The following is a 19,135-nucleotide window of genomic DNA, read 5'->3' on the forward strand; positions in this document are numbered from 1 at the left end:
GATTGTAACTGTGGTCCAGAAATGACACACTCTGCTTTTGCTCTCAAGTCATTGAACAGAACTGGTCTCTAGCTGTCCATAACTCCATGAAGCTATAAAAAGGAGCAGGGGCCACAGGGGTGCCAAGCAGACCAATAATGTCTCTGCCTCATACTTCTTAACAGTCACCCTCGCTTTCTAGATGACTGAAATTTGTTGCACTTTGCTTCTTCTAGATAATAGAGATATAGATTCCCACGTTATGTCGTTGTGACGAGGATTCAATTAGATGATTTATGTCAAAGAGTGTTGCAGGGTAAGTCCCTAGAATAGAGTTACCTGCTTTTATTAGTCCTATAAAGTGGAGGTCCTTAACCAGTAGGAAGGAAAGCTTTCAGATTATATATACCTGAAATTACAAGCAAAATTTTGCTAGAGCATGATTATGTGCATTTTTTTAGTGGCATGATCATGATTTTTCATCAGATTTTCAGAGTGAGACTTTGGGCCCAAAATGTTAAAAATCCAAGGATTTTCTTAACTGGAATAAGAAAAAATAAATCCATGACTCCAGACTGAGATGTATTCAATTCTCTACTTCCCGGAAGGAGTTAGGGCTCAGAATGAGGCCCCCACGCTGCTCACAGTGAGTGCAGAATCCCCGTGTTTGCTCCTGAGTTCGCCTTGTCATGATGTCTCCACCTTTGAGCTGGGTGCGGTTCTCTTATCATGCTCTTCTCATCGTCAGGCTTTGTGTTCTGAGCTCCCCGAAGTGTCTCTTGCTTCTTCCTGACTCCTGCAAGGTCATTAACCTCGTTCTTGAGTAATAGACCTGATGGGAAAAACCATTATAATCAACAAATTAAGTAATTTCTACACATTTTGCTCTTCAACTTTCTTTGATATTTTCGAGGCCCTGCCCTGCACAGAGTAAAATTGGTAGGCTCTATTCAAGAGATCGTAGAACTTGCTGAATTCAAAACTCCCATTTTTTTGTCCTGTTGAATGTCCTACACCAGTTCTTTGCTACAGTCTGTCAAACTCTGAGGCCTTGAATATCTTTTTCAAGGAAATTGCAATTAGGGGAAATCACTTCTTATTAAAAACTAGTAGAGTCTGTTCTTAGTTAAAGGCCTTTATTCCTCATTCAAATGCGTTCTGGGAATTTTAAGCAGATATGTTGGGTAGTTTTTTCTCATTAACCTTGAAATCATGTGGATTATTTAATTCTTAATGAAATCATATCATATGCACACCCTTTTGATCTTTAAATGAATTAAGTGGTTCTGTTTTCAACTTTCCCTGATCATTCTGAAAAACCTGGCAGAGAATCAGTGTACACTACAGGATCAGACCCAGAACAAAGGGGAATTTTTATTATTCAGTTTTCCAAATGTGGATTCTTACTCTCTGGTCATTTCTACTTAGGCAAAGTTGTGAGTTTGCAGTGAATGTAACTCTCTTATTTGCTAATGTACAAATGCCCTCCCCAGGAAAGATAGTCTTACGATTGCGTCTTAGAAAACCACGTGCATTGCCCATGGCCCCCAGGCATTCTTTTAGCTATAAAAGGAAGATTCTAGTAGAAGGATCTCAGGCTTTTCTGCTACCAGGCTGAGGAGTGTGCAATCTTATCTTTAGATTTACTGGTTGTTGAACCATGAACTAATAATAATTATTTTAAAGTGATTTGGGTGATGATGATTATGTCAGATAACTATATGTCAGCACCTAGCACATAGCTGTCATTTTCCCAGTTGCCAAGTGAGCATCATGTGCCAGGGTTGTCCATGTCTCCCCAGGGGTCTATTCATTCAGAGCCTCTGGTGTGGTTGATCCAATCCAAACTGACATTTGTCTGTATCTTCGTGTGTTCTATCTTTATGATTTTTACCAAGAAGTGCAATATCTGAAAAGATCTTTGAAATATTTAGTTTTCAATCTTTGATAATTATACTCATTTAAACCTGAAATGAAGAAAAAAAATCTTACCATCTCTATTTTGCAGGTGAAAAAACCAAAGACTTGTATGAAGTAAGTAACTTGAAAAGCTAAAAAATGGCAAAGTTCAGCCATTTACCATAAATCTCTTCTTAAACTATGCTCCTAACATGTATATGTCTTCTATACTTAAAATGGAATATGTCTGTATACTTAAAATCATATCTGTCATATGATTATTATTCTTTACATGTATATTATTAGTAGCACTGAATGAAGAATGCATGAATTAGAGTAAGTACTCAATACGTGCTATCATTATTATTATTTTTCTCACTGGAATAAATAGATGAAAGAAGTAAAAGAGAATAAACACCAGGATATGTAAGGTGATTAGGAGGGACAATCCTCTGTTTTAATTTAATTTAACTTTTTTGAGATGAGGTCTTGCTCTGTCACCCAGGCTGGAGTGCAGTGGCACAATCACCATTTATGGAAGCCTCAACCGTCGGGACACAGGTGATCCTCCCACCTCAGTGTATGCCACTATGCCTGGCCAATTTTTTTTACTGTTATTACTTGTAAAGTCAGGGTCTCGCTATGTTGCGCAGGCTGATCTCAAACTCCTGGGCTCAAGTCATGCTCCTGCTTAAGCCTCCCAAACTGCCGGGATTACAGGCATGAGCCACTGTGCCCAGCCAATATCCTACTTTTAAAGAAGCAAACATCTTTAGACTAAAAATAGTTATGGAGTTATAGAAAACTCAGTAAAAACAGAAATACAAACCTAACTCTATTTTAGTAAAAATCTAACTCTATTTTAATATTTGACATAACCAGTCAGAGAAACTAAATAATCCAAGACAATTTTGAATGCAGTACTCTGAATATACTCTTTTAGTATGATATTGCTTAAGGACAAAGAGAACCACCAGAAATGTTCATCTTTATTTAGTAAGTTTCTTGTTAGTATTAATATTGATATTAAAAATGTGAAAGTGTTTACTTCTACTACAGACAAGCAAATAAGTAAGCGCATTGATATCATTAGAACCCAAGATTTTCCTCGTAAGAAAAATAAAATAAAAATATCAAATAAACTAAACTAAGGAAAGACTGCCAGGTAAAATTTGAATTAGAAATGTCAGGATGATCTCATGGTTTAAATATGCAAATATTTTCTTGCTTTTCTACTGAAAGGGCCTAGAGTCGATGATGACACAGAAGCAGTGAACACACATGGCTCTCAGATCTTAATTACCAAATGCCAGGGAGTCGGGGCTCTCTAAGACATGGCCGATTCCAGATCTGAGACAGGGAAAGTCTCAATAAATCTGCAACATTAGGTGGCAAAAAGCAGAAAAGTGTTGAAAGTCTAGGGGACCATGAATAAAGGATACAGCACGGTGTCATGTGCATTTTAAAATATTATGAAGAATACCTCCTCTTGTTTGCTTGTAATCATTGGTATGTCACCCCAAATGAAATAGCTACTCCAATAAGCACATGGCCACCTCACCTAGGAAGACAAAAACATGGTGAGTGTGAGAACATTAGAGAATAATAATGCGACTCTCAATAATTTAACCCAAATGATGTCACTCCGTGATGTAACTGAACTAATAGAAAATGAGATGTACCGTAACTCCCGGGTCCCACACTGACATAAGACTCCTCAGAACTGCTATACACCCTACCAGCCGGCTACATCCCCCCAACCAGTGTCATTGAACAACCTTGTACTCTCTTTCTTGTGACTTTCCTGGAAACGTTAGAATATTCGCAGGCAGAGGACAACTCATGATGGGCAAGGCAGACAGAAAAGTACTGAACAATTAAAGGTTCGGGTCATAGTTCCCTTTCCCACCTTTTAATTTTGCTTAGCCCCTTAGCTTTTTAAGGAGATAATGTTTGAATTTGTAAATGCTGAAAAAGTGTCGTTTGTATGATTTCTTGCTTCTGCTTTTGCACTCTATAGCTCAAAGAACTACATTTTCGCTGTGACTGAGTAACTTGAATTGAAACTAAAATCAGAAATTTGAGTGAAACACATCTTTACAAAGCTCTTGTTGTCTAAATCTGCCGTAATTTGACACAGACTAATTTTGGAAATGGATTATAACACGTTGAATTAAAAACATTATGTGTTCTTATTGTTATGTAGAAAACAGGGATAAAAAGGAGAAAAATGGAAAAAGAAAGTCAGTTCATAAGTTATATTAGTCAGAGTTCACTAGAGAAACAGAACCAGCAGGAAATATATACTTATATAATATTTATAAAATTATATATTATACATATATAATATTATAAAATTATATATTATACATATATATTTATAAATATATTACATATTATATGTTTATAAATAGACTATATCATATAATATATTTATATATCCTATACTCAGGTTTTTAAATATATATTATATATTTATAAATATTTATATATTATATATTATATGTATATATACATATATATATTATGCAAATATATAATATACACATATTATATATTATATATCATACATATATAATATATATTTATAAATATATAGTTTCTACTTCATATATATACACACACAGTATACGTGATATATGAAGAGGTTTTTATAAGTTATTTGCTCATGATATTGTGGAGGCTGATTAGGCACACAATTTGCCCTCTGGAAGCTGGAGACCCAGGAAAGCCAATGGTGTAGTTCACATGCCTGAGATTCAGATAGATGACGGTATAGATTCCAGTTCCAGTTTGAGTCTGGAAACCTGAGAACCAAGAGCACTGAGGGCAGGATAGGGTTAATGTCCCAACTCTTGTAGTCAGATGGAGTGAATTTAACCTTCCTCTTCCTTTCCTTTTTGCTCTATTCAGGCCCTCAGTGGGTTGGGTAATGCCCACTCACACTGGGAGGAGGCCTGCTTCATTTGGTCCACTGGTCCCAGTGCTCATCTCCCCCTGCAACACCTTCACAGACACACCCAGACACAATGTTCAATCAGCTGTCTGGGCATTCCATGGCCAAGTCAAGGTTGACACATAAAATTAGCCGTCACATAAATGTAGAATAATAGTTAGGAAAAAATCACTATTTTGCAACCCCTAAGATAATCATTAATTCAGGCAAGTATCATTGGTAGATACTAAAGTCATTCATAAAAAGTTGCTGGGAAATACAATAATCACATGATCTTGAAGTTTCATCTCATATATTACTTAGTAATTATAAAAGGGAAAATGTACTTCTACAATGAAAGTGCCAGGCTATCACCACTTAAGTGATCAAACCTAGTATTACCAACAAATATTACCAATAATGGGACAAACGGACAACATCTGCCTCTTATGTTGAAAGAAAATTATGTAACATTATCTTTGTCGTATCATTTCCAAATTCTGCACATAGAAAATACTTTTTAAATATCCATCATGAGGAACATTCCATAAAAAAAAATGACCGAGACTCTAACATTTTTAATACCATTTAAAATATTTCGATGATTCAAAAAGCTTAACAGTCAATGCAATGTGCAGAATTTGGTTGGATCCTGAATCAAGGAGACAAAAAGCAGTTATAAAAGGAAGGTATGTTGGGGACAGTTGAAGATGTTTTAATATAGACTGTATTGTGACGGAAGGATTGAATTTTTGTTAGTTTTTATCATATGTGTTAGTGACATTATGTTATTTATGAGACACCTGTCAAAGTACTTGGGGATGAAGTATTATCACTTTCTTCTTCTTTTTTTTTTTTGTTAGCATCATCATCACTTTCAAATTCTTCCCCCCAAAAAGTAGATAAACAGATAAGCAAGTGCCACAGAATTTTATCAATTGATAAAATAAGTAAAGAGCACATAGGTACTTATTGTTGGATCCCAACACCACATCTTTGTATGTTATTTATGATGCTTGGGTTGAAACTCAGGAAACCCTATTTCTCCTTAGCCAGATATCCCCACATTAGGCTCCCACGCTAGGGTGGTAGGAGAGACTGAAGGCTGCAAGACAGATAAGCAATATGAAGCCTTCTGTCTACTTGCTGTTCCTGCGGTACCCCCCCAGCAATTCTTCAATCTAATAGGCAGTTGTTTCCCAGTAGCACTTGGTTCCAGTTTCCTTCCTCAGACAGTCAAAGAACCAGACTCATTGCCATCTTCCAGCCTGCCTTTGCCCCATCTTCACAAGGAGCCTCCTCCAAGCCCCCAACATGTTAGCTTCAGCTGGGCAGCACCTGCTCTGCCTTTTGAAGCTTGGCTATAAACTCTGTGGATCCCTTTTCCTTGCATCTAGGTTTTAGTCCTCCAGTATCTGTTGAATAAATCTCCTATGCTGAATTCTTTCTGCTAAAATAATGAGTGTACCTCTGTTTTCCCAATCAGACTCTCATGGGCACAATTGAACCAAGCTTTCAATTTATCTGAAAATTTGAAGTTTCAACACATAAAAATGTTGAGAAGAATTGACCATGGTTTGGGATATTTAAAAAATAAAAAATAAAATGAATAAATTAAAATTCACCTATATAACCACCGTCCATTGTCAGCAATTTTGTGAACTCTAGAGAAAATGTGGAAGTTTCAAAAATCTTGGAAGCACAAAAGTATACATACTTTTTCAAAAAGAGAAAAAGTAGAATCAGCCAATTCTAGGCAAGTGTTCAGAAGCCAATGTTATTTAGGGCTCTTTCACTAAATTGCCGCAGTCATGTTGATCATCAGCAGTGTTAGCAGCAATAGGTGTGCATAAGATTGTTTTCCCTGAAACCTTCAATAGCTGCATGTTCCAGAGAGTAATATCCTGGACCATTTTCTCTCTAGTAAATTCTATCAGTTGCTGACATTCTTCCTTCCTTTGCTGTGGTCCATCATGAGCAAAGAATACTTCCCCATCCCATTCATGCGGGCTTGTCGAGATAACTAGTTTTACAAATAGAATATGGGAGAAAATGGCACGGTACCTGTGATGAGCTATGGCTTTAACAGACACTGAACATTCCCTCTCACTTATTCTGAGCATCTCCTGTCCACTATAGAAAATGTGTGTCCTGGATACCCCGTGGACCTATAATGAGAGACATTTGGATCAGAAATAAACCCAAACCACATCTTGAAGCAGAGTCACCTAAGAAAACTTGACTCTTGAGCAAGAACAATATTATTGCAAGGATACTGGCTGTAATCAAATCTTTAAAATGTGACATTATTTTGAAACTTTATGGAAACCAACTAGGAAACCACAATAGGAGACTGAATTTTAAAAATGAAAACCTATGTAATATGCTGGGAAAATTTTGGTAAATCTGTCACCTGAAGCAACATAGATAGCAAGAAAAAATACATAAGAAACAGAGATTTGAGCAAGGAGGTTCTGAGGTAGAATGTTGATAGCGTGAATTGGTTCTTTCCAGCTGCATTTGACTGTGTGCTTTGAGAAAGAGATGAGCTCAGTAATGAACTAATTAGTTTGCAAGCAGAAATGCAAAAGAATGTGGGGTTATCCAAAATGCTGGAGTTTAAAGAGGTTGAAAATGAAACGTTTTAAATCCTCTACAGTAAAGTAAAAAATTAAGAAAACCTTTGAGTTAGAAAGGCCACTAAGCCTTAGTCTCAGGGCAAGCTCCAAACCAGAGTGTGGCTGTCATACCACTTATCCAGATCCCTAAGAGCAATATACTCATGTAACAAACCTGCACTTGGACCCTATGTATCTAAAATAAAAACCGAAGTTATTAAAACAAGGCTGTGAAAAGATAAGCTGTAAAAATATCCCTAAGAGGATTAAGGTAGTGCCAGGCAAATTCTTTCAGTGGGATAAGATGTTTCCTAGAAAGAAGACTAAGGGTGTGGCCTCAAATAACTTTAATTATACTCACAATAGAGATGAGTATATGGAGTAAAAGCTGTATCTCAAAAAGATTTGTGTATGTGGTTTTTGTTAGATGAAGTTGATTAAAATCAATAACATACAAGCATTCTGAAGAAAACCTAGCCACCACAGCACAATAACTTAACTGAGAAAAAACAAATAAACCAACAAAAACAACCAAAAACAAAAAAAAGAAAAACCCACTGGATCCTCCAGAGAAATACAACACATTCATAAGCTAAAATAAGGATTGCAGCATTTTCAGTATCAAATTGAGTTAAAAAGGCTCTCCTTTGAGAAAACATATAAAGTCTATTCTATATAATAAGATGGTCCCTGAATCACAGAAAAGCTATTTTCCTACAGAAAATTTTCTTTCCAGATAATTAAAGAACCTCAAGGTTAATAATTTAAGTCAAAAAGGGGTCTATACTATATATTATACTCTAGTCCAGAGTAGCTTGTCGTTTTGCTAAAGGATTCTATTCTCAGTGTTGTAGTCTCTAACACCAAGGCCAACAGAATCTAGGTGGTCTCAAAGATGCGATGCAATTGCCATTCATGACAATGATTTCCATATCTTCTAGTAGTTACTCATGACTATAGGTCAAGAAAGTTTTTACAGCCATCTGCATGATATGCCCAGAACAATTCCTTGCTCATCAGTTCACTCCAAGACCGTTCATTGCCCTCTACTTGAACTCCTCTAAGAAGCACTGAGTTCAGACTCTTCTCACTAGACCAGCTCTGTAGCATGACTTGAATCCCATATCCATGGGCTTAAGCCCAAGCTGTAGCTTTTTCCTAAATCTGCATCAAAATTTTCTGCAACCTCAAGATGACATATAAGCTTCTACATGCATTGGGAGGTCAGGTAATCACTCTGTGATTCTCCCTGTGAGAATCTGCATCCAGACAAACCATAAGGGATCAACTTTGAGAAAGTGCATAAGTAAAGACTAAGTTTTACTACTAATATAGACCCTCAATAAAAATGTAGCCATCAAAAAACAGCCTATGCCACCCAGATACAGCTAAGATGGCACATAGAGCCAAAGTTCCACATGAGTCCAGAAGAGATACGATTGTCTTGGCCATACTGGTTCAAATCCATCATAAAGAGATTGATATCTGAACCCTCTGTTTGGCTCTTGCTACCTCACTGGGTATAGACAGGACTCTACCTGGAAGTCAACTCAGAAAGCAGATCCAACAGTTTAACAAATTCAATAATTTAAAACAAAATGGTTATAAAGACAATCTTTTACAAAAAAAAAAGGTGTTCAGATATTACTTTAGATTAACATTTCCCAAGACGTGTACAATATAATTCCATGAGACATTTAAAAAATCTTTTTAGGAGGAAGTTATCTCAAGCATTTGCAAACACATGAAGCCCTGCTCCCTCTACCTACTGTTTTCTATGAGCATCTTAAAGAGCTGTGTTCTAAATAACATTCCTTTAGGAAATACCTATACTAAGTGAGCCACACCAGATAATTTGGGTCAAGATTTTTATGCCCAGTGAGGACAGGACATGATGATGTTTTTCCCTGCCAGAGTCTGCCTTACTAAGGCTTAGGTGTGTAGCGGTGGAAAAGAAGGTTCCCTTTCACCCATCGAAGTTTCACTGAAAAATCAACTCATAAGAGGCAGAATAGTCAGAGAAATGACATACAATTTATTAACGTGTATACAGGGAGAATCACAGAGGGATTACGTGACCCCCCCAATGGATGGAGAAGCTTATATGTCATCTTGAGGTTACAGAAAGAATAAAGGCCGAGAGTAGCCAAAAACAAGTTATGGTGGTAAATCAGGTGATTGTCAAGAGAGGCTGTGGGAGAGAGAAGAGAAGGGTTGGCTAACAAAGGTGGTCTTCTTGTATAAATGAAACCTCACAGGTAGCAGCTGTCAGAGAGAATAGATGGGATATGTTTCTTTCAGTCCTTTAGAGGTGTCAGACTCTCAATTAATCTTTCCTAGATCTGGACAAGGGAAGGCCTGACAGCGTCAATGCAGATTCTCTACAGATGCAAATCTCTCCCACAAAAGACAGTTTTGCAAGCCTGCTTCTGCTTGCTGGCTCTCTGAACAGCCAACTCAAAATACGTCAAAAACATATATTTTGCAGTAAAATAATTTTATTTCCTTCAGTGCATTTTTCAGGGGTGGGAGAGGGTAACACCTTCGCCCTCCATGCCCCTACCACCCCACACACAATACACCCCAGTGATGCTCTCCACGGTCTTTTATACAGCACTTGGCTCAGAGTCAAGGCTCCAGGAATTTCTGCTGAACTGGAATAAAAGGATTTTAAGCTTAAAATTACTCTTAGGTAAAGAAATAAAAAATCGCTTCTTGGGAATTTATGATATACTTGAAAAAGTAAATATAGTATTTAATAATCAAGATAATTTTAATCTAAAGGAAAAAAATAAAAGGCAGGATGAATCTTTCTTGTTACGAATCTCTATGAGACTGAAAACAGTAAAGGTAGAAGGATTCAGAGACCATGGAAATTCTATCATTTCTGTGCATCTCTCTGTGAATGCCACCTGAATATTGAGTGAACACAGCTTCTAGATTCCAAAACCTTATTCCAGCTCAGTCATGTGAGTCCAGGCTAGATGGGAAGGTTGCACCATTTCTGAATACAAATTGGATTTACTTTTTTTTTTTCTGATATTTCTCTTTAGGCTGTATATATTTGGAAGAGAACTTGTGATATTTTGGTAGAGAAACATTTATTCCAATATCAGTTCTAGTCTTGTCACTTATCAAAGTCGAACCATGGTTGTGCATGAGAGGGGAAAATAATACAGTCACAAGATGATATTCTCCAAACTTTTATTGAGTACCTACTATGTGTCAGAAATGCTTCAGAGCTGTGATAAATGAATGCATAAGATAAAGCTCCTTATACCATTGAGCTCACACTCTAGTGGAGAAGACAAATATACACACAGTTGACATCTTCATTGAAGAAATCAGATTGAATACCAATTGTGGATCGGAAAATATGCTAAACAACGAGGAATGAGAACATATCAATATCTAATAAAGCAGGGTCTACCTCTGATAAACTTAGTGTATACTTGGAGGAAAAGGCAGTGAGTAATTCACTGCATTGCAATTGGTAAGTGCTATAATATAGTTGCTAACTCTGTCTAAAGATTTAGAAACATTTTCACTCAAGGGTATTGTTTTTTCTGGTTTTTGAAGAGGAAGGATGAATCCATTTGGCAAAGAAGAAAAAGATCCCCAAAAAAGCAACAAAAGCAGATAAGAGGAACCCTGAACATTGTATTTTTAGGGGGACTGTGGAGCCCCTCCGGGTGCACTCAGTCCATTCTAGAGAGAGGGGGTAGCTGACTTCCATAGGAGACCAGAGTCCACTCATCAGACAGCTGCAGGGACTGATCCTTTTGTGCAACTGACGGATGTACTTGGCCATCTTCTAAGGTAAGTAGCCCATGCAGTCACCTATCCTGTACTGTTCTTGTGTCCCCACGCTGGGCTTTCAGCCTCTAACATTCCTCACACTTCTCATTTTCAAGCCATTCCACTGTATCCCAGTGAGTCTCTGCTCTCTGCTACACAGGGTGCCTTCCCCTTCCGCCTCTCCAACATGCTCTCCATTTCATGTCTTCACTCACAAACTTCTCAAATGGGAGCGACTTATAAATACAACTGCATCCAAAGGTAGCTCAGGGTCAGGATCTGGGATCCATCTGGCCTCTGTTCCCCAATGGCCCTTTTGGTCCTCTGCTCTCCCCCGACTGTGGAAACATCTCTGCTCTTTTAATCATCCCACATTTGGTTAATAATAATAATGATTAATAGTTACTGAGAGATTATGGCTCTGATTAAAGTGCTTCAAATGTTATAAATGTGTCATCATTATAAGTGTTTCCTTTTCTTCATGAAGTGCTAGACAAGGTCTTCCACTAAGACCAAGATGGAGGTGGAAGGTCAGAAGCTTGAGGACAGAAGAGGTATGAAAAAGTATTCGACAGTGGGAAAGCAGCTTGTTAAAAATATAACAAGATTTCCAGATACAGGCATGTGAAGCTAAGCAACTGTTTTTATCTAAGGATGGAGCTTTGCCAAGCAAGCATTAAACAAAGGAAGGAGAGACTGTTTAGAAAGTTGGGGTATTTATAAGACAGTGTCTTTAATGCTGGTTCACAAAAACACACAGTTTGAGATGGTCAGGCCAGAATCACTTTGTTAGATGTAGGAACTCTGAAAGGTGGGATATTTAAGCAAATAACCTGGAATTATTGAAGTTGTGGTCAGGGAGGGTATGAATTTGCAGTATTGGATGTTTTGCAGTCTGGTGTTCTCAAGATCTGGCACTTCTTCCCTGGGACTAGAAAGGAACAATGGGGGTGTTCTAAACCAGGGCTTTATGACTTAAAATACAATATTTTATTGTCTATTTATGTACGTATATATATTAGAAATTACATTAAACAACTATTTTCTGTGGTCACCAATGGTATTCTTGCGGCTACCTCAAATTCAGCCTTTAACATTTTGAAGTCACTTGCCTATAGTACCTGCATAATTAGGCATAATTAACTTCCTCCTTCCTGAAATGCTTTGTTCATTTGGATTCTGGGACCCACACCTGCCTCTGTCTACTTCGTTTTGCATCCTGAGTGTGCCCACCTATGCTTTTCCCTGTGTCACAGGACTACTTTTGTTAGTTTACACATCCCTGCAGATACTTTCACCCACTTTCAGGATTTTAAATATCAGATGCATTTTTCCAAACTCTAATTTCAGCCCTGAACTTCATCCTGAGCTCCAAAATTCTCTACTTTTTGCCAACTAGATACTATAGAGATAGCTCAAAATTCAAATTTCCATACCTGACCTGGATCATTCTATCCACAAACTTGCTTCTATTCTCATGTTCCTCAATTCAGTAAAACATTCATACTAAGGTGTGGAGGTTTTGAAACATGTCTTCAAGGGTTTTTTGTTTTTGTTTTTGTTTTTGTTTTTTTTTTGACATTACTTCCATAGAGAGAGGTACTGTTCATGTTCCTTCCTCATAAATTTTGGAGGGATTGTGATTGCTTCAGTCAATATTGTACTGCTGAACTTCCCCTATGAGATCTTTGAGACTGGATCATAAAAGCTAATACAACTTCCACCTGAAGTTGCACTTGCAACCCTGAGCCACCAGACAAAAGGCCACCTACAGTGAGGTCACCATGTTGCAAGGAAGCAAAATCACATAGGGGATACAGATAGACTCTGGAGTTTTCAGTTTTCATCTTTACTTTCTCCCCACCCGTCTGCCAGACACATAAATAAGATTAGTTAATGCCAGCTCACATCATTGAGTTACCCTCGGCTTTCAGTTCTTCCAAGCAGAAGCCTCATACAGACATCACAGACCAGAAACATGCCATCCTTGATATGCCCTTCTGAATCATTGACCTTGAGAATTGCAGTGAATAATAGAATGGGCATAGTAGAATGGTTGTTATTTTAAAGTTTTAGGTGGTTTGTTGTGCATCAATACTTACTGGAACAGACTTTGGCACTTGGAAGTAATTGTGGTTACAGCTTCAACAAAATCCTGAAAGATGTAGCAGTGGCTATAGGACCAGGCAATGTGTGGGACTACAGGTTCAAGAAAAGACTGGGAGTTCAGGGAGGCAATTTTGTCAATACCTTCAACCACAGTGTCACAGAAATCAGAAAATATACTTAATTAATTGAGAGATTTACCTAAGATGATTTCAAGGCAGATTGTTAAAACTTCCAATGGCTTCTTTTAGCTGTGTATGATAAGACAAAAATAGAAAGAGATGAGCTAAAAATGAATTGTTCAGGTTTCAGGAAAAAAAAAAAAATAAAGGAAATAGAAAAGATCCAGAATTTTCTGCATTCAAAAATAAAGCTATTATTTTCCTAGTTTCTCCCAGAATGATATTCTCAAAGTAAGGAAGGGCCTAGACCAAAGGTCAAATTGAGGGTGATGCCAACAGGGTAAAGACAAACCAAGTATGTGATTATAAAACCCTTTTGACAAGATCTCAGCAAGATTTAAATTGGTGCTTATAGACTCTTAAGGAGTGTTAAGAAGATCTGAAGATGTCTTTCCATCTTTCTGCATGCCTTATAAGCCCTCTCAGTAAAGCACTTATGAATTATAAGACTATTGCCTCAAGGCAGCCCAAGTCAAAGAAGAGCTTATTGAAACACCATTTGTGAGTGTGACTTTTGCCTAAATGGAGAGTGTTATAAACTGATACATAGGAACTTTAAAATATTTGCAAAAGAATTGTATGAGCTTGAGCTGACAGAGACAGAAACAGTATGAAATAAAAAGAGACTTACTGATCCACAACCTTGTATGGGGAGGAATCAGGTTGAGACAAAAAAGTCATCTCTTTTGTTCATAAGTTTTTAGATCAAGAAGATTCATACTGGAGAGACTGTACTTTAAAGCCCCATCTGCACCTATATTTAATTTAGATGATGAGACCCTAGATTTTTTATTTGATTCTGTAATGGAGTGAGAAATTTAGAGGAGGAGCTAGGTGTATGTCACATGTGAGAGAAATGTAAATCAGATTTCAAACTTCAGTAGTTTTAAAACACGGCTTAAGAAACCTTGGTACTCTGTGATAGGGTCCGTGCACTTTTTCCTTTGCACCAGTAGAGCATGTCTATTATAGTGTTGGATTATGTACAATTCTAGATCACAGAAGCTACAGCTTCTACCGTGCTCACTAGCTCATTTGTACTTGGAGCCCTGAGTCACCATGGAAGAAGTACAAATACCTCAAGCCTGCCATATTATAAGGGATTTAAACCATATGGGGAGACAATATTGATAGTCCAAATCATTAGTTCTTTCCATCCAGCTGCCAGAAATGTGAGTGAATGAGGTTTTAGTTAATTCCCGTCCCTCCGTCTTTAAGTTACCCCCATCTTTCAAGTTTTTGATGAATCTCCAGAGATCATGGAGTTGAGAAAAACCATCTCTGTGGTGGGTGCCATTTCTGAATTCCTGACCAACAGAAATCATGAGTATAATTAAGTTTGGTGTAGTTTGCTATACAACAATGAAAATCAGAACACCAAATCAGAATCCTGGAGGTTATCCTTAACACATTTTTTCTTATGCGCACACCTGTATCTCAATTAATATCAAGTATTAATTTTCTACTTCTAAAGTATCTGTTGATTTTATCCTTACCAGAATTAACCCTCCCATCAACCAGCTTTCTCTCTGACATAAGAAATGATCCTTCTATTCTCTTATTATTCTTCAACTAAAGTGATGTTTCTAAAGTAGAAATATAATTATCATTTTCTCCAGTTGGTTGGACTCTCCCACCACCTAGCCCTTTTACAATGCAACATGGTTCACAGGGACCCTCATGAGATGAACCCCATTATTCTGTTTAGGTTTGGCCCTCAGCCCTCATATTATGCTCCATACTCTTCTTAGCTATAAAGAGCTCCTTTAATTTTCTCAAACACATCCTCCTTTTTCTCTCACTGCTAGGCCTCTTAATTGGCTATTCTCTTTGTTTTACATTCAGTGGTGCCCATTCTACTGGGGAACTCTTAGTTATTCATCAGTCCTCAGCACAGATATCACCTTGTCCATAGCCTCTAGCCTTATTCCCATCCTTTTAGTTGTCTGTGCATTGTTTGATTTTCCTACTAGACTGTAAACTCCTAGAAAGTAGGAACTTCCTTTTTCAAGTGAATAAAGAAATGAAACAGAAGTTGATAACACATGTCCCCTAAACTCAAGGAGACATCTTTCCTCCAGAAGAAAGAGGGACAATAATAAATTTTAAATGGACGTAATTTAGAGAAAGATAGAATAATTTCTGTCTGGAGAAACAAAAATAGCCTTTTACAAATAGTTGTTTTCAAAGTGGGCCTCGGTGAATAACAATTAACAAAAATAAAGCCAAAAAAATCTTCTATATTCCCAAGAAATCTGGTGATTTTATGTGAACGTCTATAGAAATAAAATCTATTTATGCCTACCCCAAGCTACTCCATCAAATTATAACCCATTTTCCCTTCAGAAATAAAACCTCTCTGAAATATTTTGAAATATTGAAAACAATCCATAGGTGCTTAGAAATAGAGATGATCTGCACGTGCTTACAAATGAGTATCTATCTTTGATATCTAGGCCATCCTTTTTCTGAAATGCTTAATGATGGTAGAGTTGTACCCAACCGAGGTCACAAGGGCCTGGTCTCTTCCTATCCTAGTGGGTGCAATTTTAAGAAAATGTTGAAGGGCATTCTCATCATGCCAACAGAAATCACAACCAGTAATCATCACAGAGTTTGAAGAGCCCTCAAAAAGATGAGCTACAGGTTTAATGTTGAATTGGAGCTTGTTAGAGCCAAGGCAAATATATCTAAAAGGGTTGGGAGCCCTTTTATAGGGGAATTCTGTGTTGATTTTAGAATATGCCTCCTCCTAGGCAGACATTATGCATTTCATCATGGTTTGGGTTTTACAGGGTTTCCTGTCATCCGCTTATTCAAATAATTTCAAATAAGGCTTTTTGCCAAGCGTATCTTGAATAATACTTTCTTGAGAACAATTGTGAATGAGGCATCTGTCTCAGAATTCTAAGTGCCCCTGATGGCATTGTCCATTCTGGATATTCTTATTATTTGTTTTGGCTTGGGCAGTAATCATAAGCATATAATGTCACTGGTATAAAATCAAAAGAGTAATGAGAATTAGGAAAGTTCATATGATGAAATATTTTTATGTTACATCCATCATTATCTATCCATTTAGTCCCTCATTTATTCAAAGTATTTGTTAAGCTTCAAACATGTATTATCAGGCAAATAATAGTACTTATCTCAGGATTATTGTGAAGATTTTAAAAGTTAATATTTGTAAAGCATTTAGAGCAATTGCATTAGTCAGGGCTTTCCAGAGGGACAGAACTAATAGGATAGATGTATATATGAAAGGGAGTCTATTAAGGAGAAGTGACTCACACGATCACAAGGTGAAGTCTCATGATAGGCCATCTGCAAGCTGAGGAACAAGGAAACCAATAAAGGCTCAGTCTGAGTCCGAGTCCCAAAGCCTCAAAAGTAGGGAAGCTGATAGTCCAGCCTTCAGTCTGTGGCTGAAGGCCTGAGAGGCCCTGGCAAACTACTGATATAAGTCCAAGAGACAAAGGCCAAAGAACCAAGAGTTTAATGTTCAAGGGCAGGAAGCATCCAGCACAGGAGAAAGATGAAAGGGTGAAGACTCAACAAGCCAGCTTAGCCCACCTTCTTCTGCTTGCTTTGTTGGAGCCACTCTAGCAGCAGATTGGATGGTGCCTACCCATGCTGAAGGTGGGTCTTTCTCTCCCACTCCACTGACTCAAATGTTATCTCCTCTAACAACACCCTCACAGACACACTCAGAAACAATACTTTGCATCGTTCAGTTCTGGAGGCCAGCAGTGCAAAATCAAAGCATCTATAGGGTTGATTCCTTCTTGCGGCCTCAGAGGGAAAATCCATGCCATGATTCTCTCCTAGCTTCTGGTGACAGCTGGTAATCCTTGATGTTCCTTGGCTTGTGACAGCATCACTCCAATCTCTACCTTTGTTGTCACATGGTATTCTCTCTCTACATCCTTGTGTTTCTGGTTTCTCTTCCTATAAGGACACCAGTCACTGGAGCAGGGCCCACCTGATTCTAGCATGACTTCATCCCAACCAACATCGGCAAATTTCCAAGTAAGGTCATATCCCTAGGTTCCTGTTGGACATGAGTTCTGGGGAGACACTAGTCAACACAGCACACCATCTATGTCCCCAAAGTTTATTGCACAGAGGATTGTAAGAAAAGACACTACAGATTCTAAGTGTTTTTAAAATATGTACAATGAGCTCATTCTCTTGCATTATGATGATTTCTAGTTTGTGCCCTGTATTCTAGAGCATATTATCTGATGACACATTGTCTCCCATGAAGTGAGAAGAGCTTTGCCCTGAGAAGGAGTCTGAAAGCATCCACTAGGCAGGTGGAAGCTCAGGCTTATGTCTGAGTCTCAACCTAGCTCTCACTGACAAACTACATTGTCTCACTGACAAACTACATTTGTCTCACTGACAAACTACATTGTCAGGTTTCACACAATTCCATCTGATTTTGTTGAATATGTTGTTTTTATCTCAGGCATGCTTTAGAAAATTTCAACTGCACACATGTTTAATACGTCAGCCAGGGCAGAGCAGCAAACATCTGGGACCAGATCAGTGGTAGCAGCAGTAAATTCTCATGGATTCCCAGGACAAAGGAAAATGTTTGGAAGAAGAGCCACAGTTTGAACATCTAGCTACTTCTGCTTCCAAACAGTTTCTTTCCCTCCAGTAAAAACTTTGAAACTTATGAATTTTCAAGTTTTTATTAATTAAGGCTACAATTTTCATATGAAACATATACTCTTTAAGTTGATGTTTATTTGATTTAATTGGGATAAAATCAGTCCTGTGGGCAATGTATGTCATCGACGAAGCTGCTGACACCTCTAGATTTCGGCTTCTCCAAATACAAAACAAATACTATTATCTGACACTTGCCAGCAGGACTGAGCCAGAATGCATTCAACCAAGGCTTTAAAATAAACTCTGGAATTTTCAAAGGGAAGGTAAGGGCCAGGCCTCTTACTTACCTGTAAATGTGAAAGAGCATGATCTCTTAAAATGTCTACAGACCTGTAGTTGATATCGTCTTCCTTCTCATCTGCAAAATAAAGTACAAATCATACTCTATCCACCACAAGAAATCTCTTCTGAAAGTCTGGATACTAATTTTTAGTGAATATTAATGAGAAGATCTGGAGTTGGAACTATGGATATTCATATTTGGAAATGTGAAGACCTTTCCACTAACTTTCTGCTGACTCCATTGAAATTGTCCCATAAGTGACCAGCCTGGGCAGGAACCACAACTTTCCCAAGGGCCTCAATGCAAGAGCATCCTTGGTTAAAACTCAATAAAGAGGAGGCTCTAAAAGCACTTTTAGAGGTTTCTTCTTATAGAAAATGTGACTTTCCTTGAGTGTGCATTTAAATTAAATTAGAAGAAAATAGGCCTATTACTCTGAGACATTTTTATTTAAAGCATTTTCATCCAAAAAGTGATGGCGTGAAGCTATATTGGGACTATATATTTCAGCATCACTCAGGAAAATATAAAGCAGTTTTACCTTATGGTGTGAGGATACTGAAAATTGGTTTCATGCTACATTATGAAGGAAGAACATTGGGCTGAACAATAAAATTTGTTTTTGTTTTTGTTTTTTTTCTCTTTTTTTTTTTTT

The 19,135-nt window shown here is 37.6% G+C and overlaps 1 long non-coding RNA gene across 1 annotated transcript; it reads right to left on the reverse strand.

Moving 5' to 3' along the window:
• Window positions 1-496: 496 nt before the first annotated feature.
• Window positions 497-18,542, reverse strand: LOC117062713. Its single transcript, XR_004428505.1, has 3 exons — window positions 18,485-18,542; window positions 6,878-6,981; window positions 497-811 (listed from the first exon to the last, which is right to left on the reverse strand). It is a non-coding gene; the product is annotated as an uncharacterized LOC117062713 (long non-coding RNA).
• Window positions 18,543-19,135: the final 593 nt, after the last annotated feature.

This window comes from Trachypithecus francoisi, unplaced genomic scaffold (assembly GCF_009764315.1).
Source record: "Trachypithecus francoisi isolate TF-2019V2 unplaced genomic scaffold, Tfra_2.0 Lachesis_group17, whole genome shotgun sequence".
NCBI lineage: Eukaryota > Metazoa > Chordata > Mammalia > Primates > Cercopithecidae > Trachypithecus > Trachypithecus francoisi.